The 11,761-nt window shown below is 39.6% G+C and overlaps 1 long non-coding RNA gene across 1 annotated transcript; it reads right to left on the bottom strand.

Moving 5' to 3' along the window:
* Window positions 1-1,236: 1,236 nt before the first annotated feature.
* Window positions 1,237-2,368, bottom strand: LOC129520171 (uncharacterized). Its single transcript, XR_008666499.1, has 3 exons — window positions 2,330-2,368; window positions 2,066-2,158; window positions 1,237-1,389 (listed from the first exon to the last, which is right to left on the bottom strand). It is a non-coding gene; the product is annotated as an uncharacterized LOC129520171 (long non-coding RNA).
* Window positions 2,369-11,761: the final 9,393 nt, after the last annotated feature.

The raw sequence follows: 11,761 nt of genomic DNA, 5'->3' as shown, positions 1-11,761 counted from the left end.
TGAGAATAAAAAGTGAATCACCGAGTATTACTTCACGGAAGATTATAATAAATTCGCTGTGGTGTGTCCTTGCAGTTATTTTATGACAGTAAGAATCACATTGTACAAATACACTGTGGAAAATCAGCGTCTTCTTTAGTATTTAGAGGGACACTTGATTTGAAGACATGAGGTGAGTTCACCTAAATAGAAAAGTTGGCCCTGTATCAAATGGATGAGAATCTGAGGGGCTAACCTTTCAGTATTTCTGTTCAACATGTCCCTACAAGATGTAGGATTTTATTTAAGAGAGCCCCGATGGCTCCTAATTTTGGTCGGGTCCTTTGCAGTGGAGGTACCTGATTACATTTCGGAGAAGAAAGGGCCAAGCTTGTTTGAAATAAACACTTTTACGTTCTTTTTCTTTTAAAGATTTTATTTACTTGTTAATGAGAGACACCAAGAGAGAGGCAGAGACATAGGCAGAGGGAGAGGCAGAGGGAGAGGCAGGCTCCCTCTGGGGAGCCTGATATGGGACTCAGTCCCAGGATCCCAAGATCACAACCTGAGCCAAAGGCAGATGCTCAACTGCTGAGCCACCCAGGTGCCCCTTTACTTTCTCACCTAAAGGGTTATGTCCCTCTCCAGCCTCAATACAAATAAAGAAAGAAAGAAAAGAGTTTTTTGAACATCCAAGTCAGTGTCTTTGAGGCACATACAACCTCTCAACTCTATGTTTTCTTCTACAAGGGACTTCTAACATTTTGCCAAGGTGAGAGCATCAGAAATACCGTAGCCACAGAGTTAAATTTTCCATAAAGAGTTGTTGGTCTCTTTTAGATTTTCTTCTTGTTGTAGTTCATTGTCTATCCAATCTCCATGTAACCCTATTTAAAAACAAAACGAACAAACAAAAACACAGCCACCTACCCTGGTTACCCAGAAACTTTAAATTTGGAGAAAGGTACCAGAAAAGTTTTCAGTTATTACATTCAGTATGCCTTTGGCTGCTTAAAAATGGAATCTGTCACGCGAATACATGGCACAACAATGATGTCTTTGGTTAAGGAGTCAGACCACCAGACTGGACAGCTGCTCATGTGGACAAATGGAAGACAGTCTTCTTGTTCTTGTGTCAGAAACAGGATCCCAGAGAGGAGCAGCCATCCTGAAAGGATCTCTCAGAGGTGGCACTGGCTACTCTGGAGAAAGTGAAGAATGACTACCTCACTACAAGAAGGCGGTGTTTGCCCCTTGTGTCTGGGATTTATAAGCTAAGAACTGTGTGGCTACCTCAGCCTAACTCTAAAGAGATAGCTCCGAAACCGAATGCTTCTGTCTTATTTGCGAGACATCACTAAGTTCTTCTAAGTCAAATTTTCCCAGCCAAGTCTTCCTTCAAAAATGTCCCTTAAAAGAAGAAATATATGAAAATCAACTGTATTTATATATGTACTCGAAGCAAAAAACCAGAAAATCAAATTTAAAATAACATTTAAAATAACATTAAAACTCAAAATACTTAGGAATATATTTAACAAAAGATGTGCAAGACCACTATATTGGAAATTATAAAATATTGCTGAGTGAAACTAAAAAGGGCCTAAATAAATGAAGAGATATAACATAGTTGCTATGAACTGAACTGTCTCCTCCCCAAATTCACATGCTGAAGCCCTAATATGCAACGTGACTCTATTTGGAAATTGGGCCTGTAGGAGGTAATTAAAGTTAAATGAGGTCATAAGGGTGGGGCCCTAATCTGATTGGGTTGGTGCCTCAAAAGAGAAGTAGGAGATACCAGAATTCTCTCTCTCTTTGCCATTTGATGACATGGCCACAATAGCTGTAGGCAAGCAAGGAAGGTAGACTTCAACCTAAACCTTGATCTGGGACTTCCCTGCTTCCAGAGCTGTGAGAAAATATATTTCTATTGTTTAAGCCACCCAGTCTATGGTATTTTGTTACAGCAGCTCGAGCTAAGACAATAGTCTTGGATTTCAAAATTCAGTGTTACTATTAATGCTAACAATGTTAAGATATTGAATATTAATATTATTAAGATGTCAATTCTTCCCAAACTCACCTAGAGATTCAATGAAATCATGGTCAAATAGTTTTCATTGGCTTTTTTCCAGAAATTGACAAGTTGATTCTAAAAGGTCCCTGATGATAGAACCTAGAAAAGACAAATCCCAAAAAAGAGAGGCAAAGTCAAAGGACTCCCCTCGTCTCCAGATTTAAAGATTTTCTCTAAAACCAGCAATCAAGACAGTGTGCTATTGATGAAAGGAGGGGCACATAGGTCAATGCAACAGAATAGAGGGCCCAGAAATAGGCCTACACATACCTAGTCAATTGGGTTTTGACAATGATGCTAGGGCAGTTCTGTGGGAAAAGAAAGCGTTTTCAAAAACTGGTGCTGGAACACGTGGATAGCGACATAAAACAAAATGAACATTGACCACTACTTCACACCACAAACAAACAGTAATATGATATAGATCATACATCTAACCATGAAGATTAATACTATAAATTTTCTGGAAGAAAATGACATTCATATCCAGAAAATAATTTTCCAAGAGTACGCAAAAAGCACTAATCCCCAAAGAAAAAAATTATAAGTAAAACTTCATCAAAAATAAAAATGTCTCCTCATTATAAGCATTATGAAAATTATCCTTTCAGTATTTTCTATTTGCCCCATTCTAGCTGTGTGTGTGTGTGTGTGTGTATAGCAAAGGATATGTATGAAGCATATATAAAGAATTCTTACAACCCAGTAATAAGACACATTATTCAATTTAAAAAAAGAGAAAGGACTCGAACAGACACATCACAAAATTTCAGTAAGACCTGAAAAAGTGTTCAACATCACTCACTAACTGTCAAAGAAGTGCAAATTAAGTCTTGGTGAGGTTTTTCTTCATATCCACTACCGTAGCTACAATTAAAAAGACTGATAACACTAAATTGGTAAGAATGTGGTATAACTGGAATTCTCATATATTGCTGGTGACAGTATAAAATGATACAATAATTTTGGGAAAATTGGAGTTCTTATAAAGTTAAACATATAACTGCCAATCCCATTCTTTGAGATCTACAAGGAGGAATAAGAGCATTATGTTTGCAAGAAGTCTGCACATGAATGTTTACAGCTGCTTTATTCATAATAACTGAAAACTGTAAACAACCCACACGTCATCACCTAGGAGAACAGATAGAGCAATTGTAGTATATTTATACATTATAATAGTATGCAGTAATTAAAAGGAAGAAACTACTGAAACACAGTAATGTGGATGAATCACGTAACCCTTATGTTGATGCACAGCAAGACACAAATGAATACCTACTATGTAGTTCCATTTATATGAAGTGCAGGAATAGACCAAACTAATCTATGATATTAAAAATCAGAACAGTGGTTGCTTATAGAGATGAGGATTGATTGGAAGAAAACACAAGGGAAATTTCTGGAGTGTTGAAAATGCTCTATTTCTTGATAAGGATGTTTTGTAGCATGTGTATATATATTTGTCAGAATTTATAGAATTGTACACTTAAGATCTGTGAATTCCAATGCACGTATATTTTATCTCAAAAGAAATGTAAAAAAGAAAAATAGTGAAGGAGAAGTACACTAGAGGAGATCTGAGCTGCTCCAAATTTTGCGAAATACCTAATTCTGCCCTCCAAATGTTCTCTAAGCTCACTAAATATTCCTTCTCTACCACCCCCTCCCCATCTCAGGGGTTTATCTAGTCTCCAAAAGGAGAACCAAGCTATGAAATGTTAAAGTTACAGAGGAAAAACACCAAGGCCAGGCAGGAAGAGTGGAAACATTTTATTCTATCATCGCAAATATTTAACACTTTTTAGAATTAAGTGTATCTCTTATCGAGTGATGATGACTAATTATAATGATGATAAGTCATTAATATTTGTATAGTGATTTATAACTGACAGAGTGTTTAGTATGTGAGAGAAGGTATGCCTTGGTCCTACTTTAAAATCTACACCTTCCATTTGTTCATTTACTTTTCTAAGTGTTGTAGCCTCCTTGGAGTATTCATATTTCCAGCTAATGAATGAACATCAGAGAATGATTTGTTTATCCATATACCTGTACCCAAGAATCCAAAGAATCACTTCCATCTCCACTTTTACAATCACAAAAATCAATTCTGCTTTATTCCTTGGGTTCTAAAACTTTAGGATCCAGTGAGTTGGAGTCATACTGGATGATTCAGAACTTTAGGCTCCTTTTTGTTACTCATTTATTCACCATACAATTATGTAAGTACTAAGTACTGTGTGCTGGGCGTTTTCTCGATGTTGGAGTTTCATTGTAAATAAATCCAGAGTCTTTGCTCTCAAGGACTATCCTGTAGCAGAAATTTAAATAATACAATACAAGTGTAAATAAAGACATTTCAAAATGTTGCGAGAGTACAAATGAAGGAGGTCTAACTGTATAAGGTCCCTACCCTAAATCTCTTTGGAATGAAGTAAGGTGTACATGAACAAAGAAAATCATGCAGAGTGGGATAGAGCTCCGTAGAAAGCATCAGAGGTGTTACACCCAAGGCATTCATGAAGAAAAGCATGATTTAGCTTGGGGAAGGTGTATGTAAGATGGAAAGGAGATTAAGGTGAAAAAAAAAAAAACTATAGGCAGAAGAAGGAACATAAGCAAAGACATAGAAGAAGCCTAAAGGACTAGGTGTGGTCCTTTCTCCAAGTGTACTGGGTGAGCAGAGGCACGGTGCTCTGGGTAAGAGAGGATAAGCCCAGAAAAGGAACAGGATCGAATCACAATGGACTTGGTATGCCAGGCAAAGAGCCTGGAAGTTGTTTTGTAGGCTAAGAGGAACTGTTACCACTTTAAAAAAAAGACACTGACAGGGTGCCTGGGTGACCTAGTGGTTGAGTGTCTGTCTGCCTTTGGCTCAAGTCATGATCCCAGAGTCCTGGGATTGAGTTCCTCATTGGGCTCACTGCCGGGAGCCTGCTTCTCCCTCTGCCTATGTCTCTGCCTCTCTCTCTCTCTCTGTCTGTCTCTCTGAATGGATAAATAAAATCTTTTTTTAAAAAAATAAAATTAAAAAAAATTAAAATGACACTGATGTGATCAGGTAAGAACTCTAAACTATGCCACTGGCCTCAGTGGATAGTAGGGGTTCTCAGCCAGGGTCTATCTGCACAGGGCATGAGGTGCATCCAAAAGCGATTTTGTGTTCATGGCAGTAAAAGTGCTGCAGTTTTGAGTGACATACTACTTTTATGTGTATTAAAATAAAGTTAAGATTATCATTCATTCACCTGTGTCTCCTTCATTCACTTTAAAACACATATACTGCATCTTCCTTGTGTCTCTCTCCACCCTTCTCCCCTCCTGTGGACCATGAACCATATTCATGTGCTCCCTTACTTTCTAGCTGGGTTAGGACAACAGGGGCATGAGCAGGAAATCAGAGGGCAAGATGATAAATCAGGATTTTTTTTTTCCTTCCCTGCTAGGGTGGTGCCCTGGGGAGGCTGGCTGTGCCCCTCTACTGAAGGTCACAGCTGTCAGGTGGTACTCTCACATGGCTTTTTTTCCACATCCCACCAAGTGTTCCAGTAACTGTCTCCTCCTTTACCTACTCGGCCAGCAGATCTGAGTCCTCCCAGCTCTTACCAGCCTGAGATCCCACATGATCTTTTGTTCCTTTTCTTCAACTTTATCCATGCCTTCATAAATAGTGCCTTTAAAAAAAAAAGATTTTATTTATTTATTCATGAAAGACACACACACACACACACAGAGAGAGAGAGAGAGAGAGAGAGAGAGGCAGAGACACAGGCAGAGGGAGAAGCAGGCTCCATGCAGGGAGCCCAATGTGGGATTTGATCCCGTGACTCCAGGATCATGCCTTGGGCCGAAGGCAGGCACTAAACCACTGAGTCACTCAGGGATCCCCCCAAATAGCGCCTTTATCAAATCTTAATGTACCTGGTTTAAGTATGCCTTCTTTTTCTGCAGAGATGCTGACTGATATGCATACTCTTCTCTCACACTTGCTATGAAGCAGGAACTCTTCTTGGCCCTGACAAACAGCAGCAAAGATGACAAAGTCCCTCATGGTTTGAAGCTTAAAGTGAGGGAAAGTTTCAATAATAAATAAATTCATACATATAATATAATACTTCGAAGTTTATGTGCTGGAGAAGAAAAGGGTAAAAGGATTAAACAGCTATGAACTACAGGGGCTGGATTAGGGGGCTGGCTTTGGGATCCTGGTTTGAATAAAGACCTGAGTCAAGCTCATGTTGTTTTTCCCACTAATTTTAAGCTCATCCACATTCCTGATACGATTTCTTGATTGGGAGTGGAAAATAAAGAGAGAGGAACAGAGCCAAGACATATTTAGGAAGAAGATCCACCAGAGCCTGATGACCCACTTTTGTTAGAAGTTGGTTCTTCCTCAGGATTGTGGGATGGTGGCATTCCTAGGTAGGAAGCAAATGAAAAAGTTGATTTGGTAGAGCAGAGAAGTTCATTTTGGGATATAATTGAGGTTGAGTTGCCTATTTGATGTTCCAATGAATATATTCATTTATCAGTTGAAACTACAGATGTGGTACTGGGAGCAGGAGTCTGGGCTAAGGGTATGAACACACATTCATCTTCAGCAATGAACAGTAGCTGACTCTTTGGGAAAAAGAAGATTGTACAAGGAGAGAGCTTAAATGAGAAATGCGCCAAAACCAAATTGACATTTAAGTGTGTGAAGAAGAAGGATGAACCACTAAAAGAGAGTAAGGAAGAATGATAGGAGGAGGAGGAAGAGAAAGAGGAGAGAAGAGTCCCTGGAAATACAAGAAATTTCAAGGGTGTCAAGGTTGTCTGGAAATCAGGTAAGGTAAGGATTGCATGGAGTCCACTGGATTGAGAGAGTGGGTTGAGCTCTGGTTGCATCAACCAGAGCAATTGCAATAGCATAGGTTCAGAAGCTCGGTTAGTTTGTGTAACTTATTTTAATTTATTTGGCTTTTGTGAGGTTTTTTTCTAACTTAAATTCAATTAACATATGGTGTATTATTAGTTTCAGCGGTAGAGTTCAATGACTCATCAGTCTTATATAATATCCAGTGTTCGTTACATCACGCGCCCTCCTTAATGTCCATCACCCAGTTCCCCCATCCCCCCACCCCTCACCTCTTCAGCAACCCTCAGTTTGTTTCCTAGGATTAAGAGTTCCTCATGGTTTCTCTCCCTCTCTGATTTTGTCTTGTGTTGTTTTTCTCTCCCTTCCCCTATGCTCCTTTGTTTTGTTTCTTAAATCCCATGTGTGATTTAAAGAGTCATGGCTTTGGAGTCAGAGACCTGGGTTTGAGTTCCTATTCTTTTTCTCCTCTGGGTTTGCGACTTAAGCAAATCACTTAGTCCCTCAGAGTCTAAATTCTTTCCTCAGGTGAAAACAGAAATAAGACTTTTCCCTGCCCACCCCATGTGTTTTTTTGAGTCAAATGAATTAGGCCAGTAAAAATACACTGTCAACTACAAATTGTGTCATGTAAGGTGAGGTATTGCTGAACTAATAACAGAGGAGGCTCACTTTACGCAAACGAGCGATTTCCCAAAAAGTTGCACAAATCAAATAGTAGTCAATGTTTTAAATTAGTTTGCTACTTAAAAACACCTACAGTGAATGTTCTGGAAAAGGTCAGTCTTTCTTAATGTGAACATTCTGCTTCCTTCCTTCCTTCCTTCCTTCCTTCCTTCCTTCCTTCCTTCTTTCCTTCCTTCCTCTGTGTCTACCTTTTTTTCCTCATTTTACCTATATTGTTTCTTTAAATCATGACAACATTTCTTAGGAAATGAAGGATACAAATAAAATAAATATTAGTGCCTCTTAGAAAAGAAACTGTAATAAATTGGGATGGGATGGGACCAAGACCATACCTAGGGAGGCAGACTTGAAAAGAGAGCATACCCCTGAGGAGGAAGAGAGACAAACTGTGCTTCAAAGAGCCATGCCTACCAATGCCACAACTGCACAAAGGGCCAGCAGCCTTTTAAGCCAAAGGGCCATCTACTGGCTAAGAAACACTCACAGGCATCCATAGGGAACCCAAAACATCACGGAAAAAGCATAGAGACAGTTGGGGGCAGGGTGGATCTGAAAAAGAAAATCAGGTAATAGAAACATAAAAGGGAAAGAGGAAGGAAGGTGAGAAGTGAGAAAGAGTGAAGAAAAATCAGAGAATAACAGAGAAAGAGACCATAAACTTCGGGGGTCAAACTTGGATGGTCAAGTCCACCAAGCTTGGGGCCCTTTGACCTTGAACCCATTCCTCAGCCCATCCTGAGCTCCTTGCTTCCCCGGGTGATGCAGACAGCCACACACACCACCTGGACGTCTTTGCCTCCCAGGTGTGACTGTGTGGCCTGCACAGGTGGACCCAGAGGAGAGCAGTCTCCAGGAAGCAGCCCCATGGGACTGATGCCTCGCTGGCACCCAAGCTCTCGGGGTATGAGCCCCTCTCTTGGGGTGAACTCACTTAACTATCCCCTGTGCATTTTTGGCTAGTCTTCTCTTCTACCTTTACTAGAAATTAGTAACTCTCTCCATCGCATCTGGTTTAGAGATTCCGGACGCTCTGTGCGCTGGAAACTACAGCCATAAACCGCTAAAAATTACCACATTATTTATTCAGAGCCATCAGCTTCCCTGCCTCCGATGACCCCATATTATCACACTCTGAAATTAGAAACCCTGCATTTGCAATTTGACTGTGTTGGATCTAGGTTTTCACAACATGTAGTTTGCACAGTAATAATACTTATAGATCTTTCATTTTTCTACAGAAATTAATTGCTTAAACCACAATGATTTATAGTCACACTGAACATGATTATTAATTTTCCTGATGATTATACCTGTGGGCGGCAACAAATCTACTTGTGATAGACCTGGCTTTGAATTGCTGCTAAAACTAAAATGTCCATAAGGTAATAACAACTAATTTTTACCTTAATCAACTTACACTTAAAAGAATTTAATATAGGGCACTTGTGCCTTGTGGGGAAACTTGTTTGAAATATAAGGTGCTGAGTTATTTATGAGAATAATTATATATTTGTTACTCTAGTTTGTACTGGGAAATCAGGATCTGAAATGAGTCTGAGATACATTAAAAATATAATGAACTCAGCGGAATTGTACACACTAAAGAACTTTTGCACTAAGGTAAATATATAACCTAGCATAGCTACTCTGGTTATGGAAAAAAAAAAAGATTATTAAAGCTCACTAAACCGTGCTGCTTTTTTTTTTCTTTCCTTATCCTGCTAGTGCCTCGAAGTGCTATCATTGTTAACAAGAAAGGTAAGGCATTGATACCTAAGAGAACAATCTCGTCCTTCCTTCCTCATCACTCGCTCTAAAATTATTTTCAAAAGGCCTTGCTCGTATATTCCAATCAGTGCAGGTCCCTATCAATCATTCATGATGCAGGAAGAGAACGTTGGTCTGGGGAAACTGAACCCGGACGGTGCAGTTTTGGGTCTCACAAGCACTGCCCCCTTCATTTCATGGTACCGGGTGGTTCATTCACTTCGGTAGATTTGTTTGTCTGTATTGGGATACAAGTTACCAAAAAGATCAGGCTCTGATTATTGGTTGATATGCATACCTTCTATAATTCTGTATGTTCATATCCCAGAAATATTTAAGGCTTTTTTCCTGATTGGTGGCATTATGCAGTTATGCAAATAATCTGTTATATCTAGGCACATTATGCCGTTATGTAAATGATCTATTTCATTTATATTTCCCACAGAGTAATGGGGTAGGGAAGAAATACTCTCCCGCATTTCCCCTGGTTTTTAATGAGTTGTTCAGACATATTCAGCTGGTGATCAGTCTTGGGATTTCTGGGCGGCGTGTGATTTAGCCTTTCTGACCACCGTGACCTGCCTCTAACTTTCCTATTCAATTCAGAAAATTTTTATTGAGTGCTTATTGTGTGCAAGATGTTTGTGTAGATGGGGTTGACCCAAAGGCGCTCGGGGCAAATCTGAGAGGGATGCTATTTACATTGTGATCTTCCCTCCCTGACCATCTGGACACATGATGAAGGTTGGTTTGGCTCCATCCGTTTTAGAACTTCTTAGCCATATGAGAAAAGACTTTTAAAATTCAGAAAAAAAAAATTTTTTTAATTAAAAAGGGGAAAATTTAGAATGGCCAATTGTATGTTATACAATAAAATATACAGAGTAAGCGAAATAATTTAATTATAGATATGGCTGTAGACAACAGGCTACAATTAAGATACAAATCTAACCACACTAAGGACCTGGGATGAACTAAAGTTCCCTTGCATTGGAAGTGAGTTAAACCTATGCTTAGTTGCCTAACATCTCACTTCTGGTCTCTTGCACTATCACACATGTTTGCCTACTGTTCAACAGGGATTTAAACTAGAGCCATCATTTTCTTTCATCAAGACTGAAATACTAATGGTAGAGAATATTCAGCCTCTCTGTCAGCAACTGCTCTGCAGTTATTGCTGCATTTTGACAGAAACTTACTGAGCACCTACTATCCTGGTCAGGGCACCTGCCCTCACCTGGAGAAAGAATAATCCCAGAACACACGTGCAAACTGTGCCAACAGCTAGGAAAGAGAGGCACCGAGGCTGTAAAGTGTCCCTGTCTGGTAGGTGAGAGAAGGTTCAGACTTTTAGGTCCTAAGTCTTTTGCAACCACATTTAGCTGTAACAGTATAATTTGATTAGCTACTGCACCTGTCTGTGCAAAGACTGGCTTGTATTTCTCAGGATGGACAAGCTATAAAGTCCTTCTGTTTCTTCCCTCCATGGTAGTCGTAGTGAACAGGATTTAAAAGGAAAAAAAAAATGACCTCTTCTGGATGTGAGTGCAAATAGAACAATTTCTCATGTGAGTACTCCACCAAAAATCTTTCCCCGGTGCTTAAAAAAAATAACTAGTTTCTTCCTGTGTCATATTATCTTTGTTGTTTAACGACTTCACGATCAATTTTCTGCCTGTTGAATCAGTACTAAGTACTCAATTGGACATGTTTTTCAAATCCTCTTGTGAGTGGAGGAATTTGAAGAGGAAGATAAACAAAAAATAAGAACAATTCTTAAAACTCTCATGAGTCTGCACATTCTCAATAGAATACATTGGTCATTAAGGGTTTCTTTTTTTTTTTTTTTCAAGATTTATTTATTTATTCATGAGAGAGAGAGGCAGAGACACAGGCAGAGGGAAAAGCAGGCTCCTTGCAGGGAGCCCAGTGTGGGACTTGATCCTGAATCCTGGGATCACGCCCTGAGCCGAAGGAAGGCGCTCAACCACTGAGCCACCCAGGTGTCCCCATTAAGAATTTCTGATTATAATTCAATTCAGTAGCATTTGCTATGTATAATAATCATCTTATTTTTCCCAGCTATTCACTCCTGTTTCCCTGCAAGAATATTCTACTTGTGATCTTTGTTATGAGACTTACAACATTTTCCTGGGGACCCACCTTGTGTCAGGTTTAGACATGTGACTTGCTTTGGCCAATGAAATGAGAGGGAATGTCAGGTGTACCTGGTCTGAGTAGAGACAACCGATAGAAGGAAGAAATACAACACCGAAAGGAAAAGACTCAGGGAGGGAGGGAAGGAAGAAGAAGCAGATGAAAGGAGTGTAGGAAAAGGTATCACTGGAGATGAAGAGTGAGGAGATTGCGGCAGGGAAGCTGGAAGAAAG

The sequence above is a fragment of the Nyctereutes procyonoides genome, unplaced genomic scaffold (genome assembly GCF_905146905.1).
Source record: "Nyctereutes procyonoides isolate TBG_1078 unplaced genomic scaffold, NYPRO_anot_genome, whole genome shotgun sequence".
Lineage (NCBI taxonomy): Eukaryota > Metazoa > Chordata > Mammalia > Carnivora > Canidae > Nyctereutes > Nyctereutes procyonoides.
Note: the sequence above shows the minus strand (reverse complement) of the source record. Positions and strands in the feature narration are given on the sequence as shown.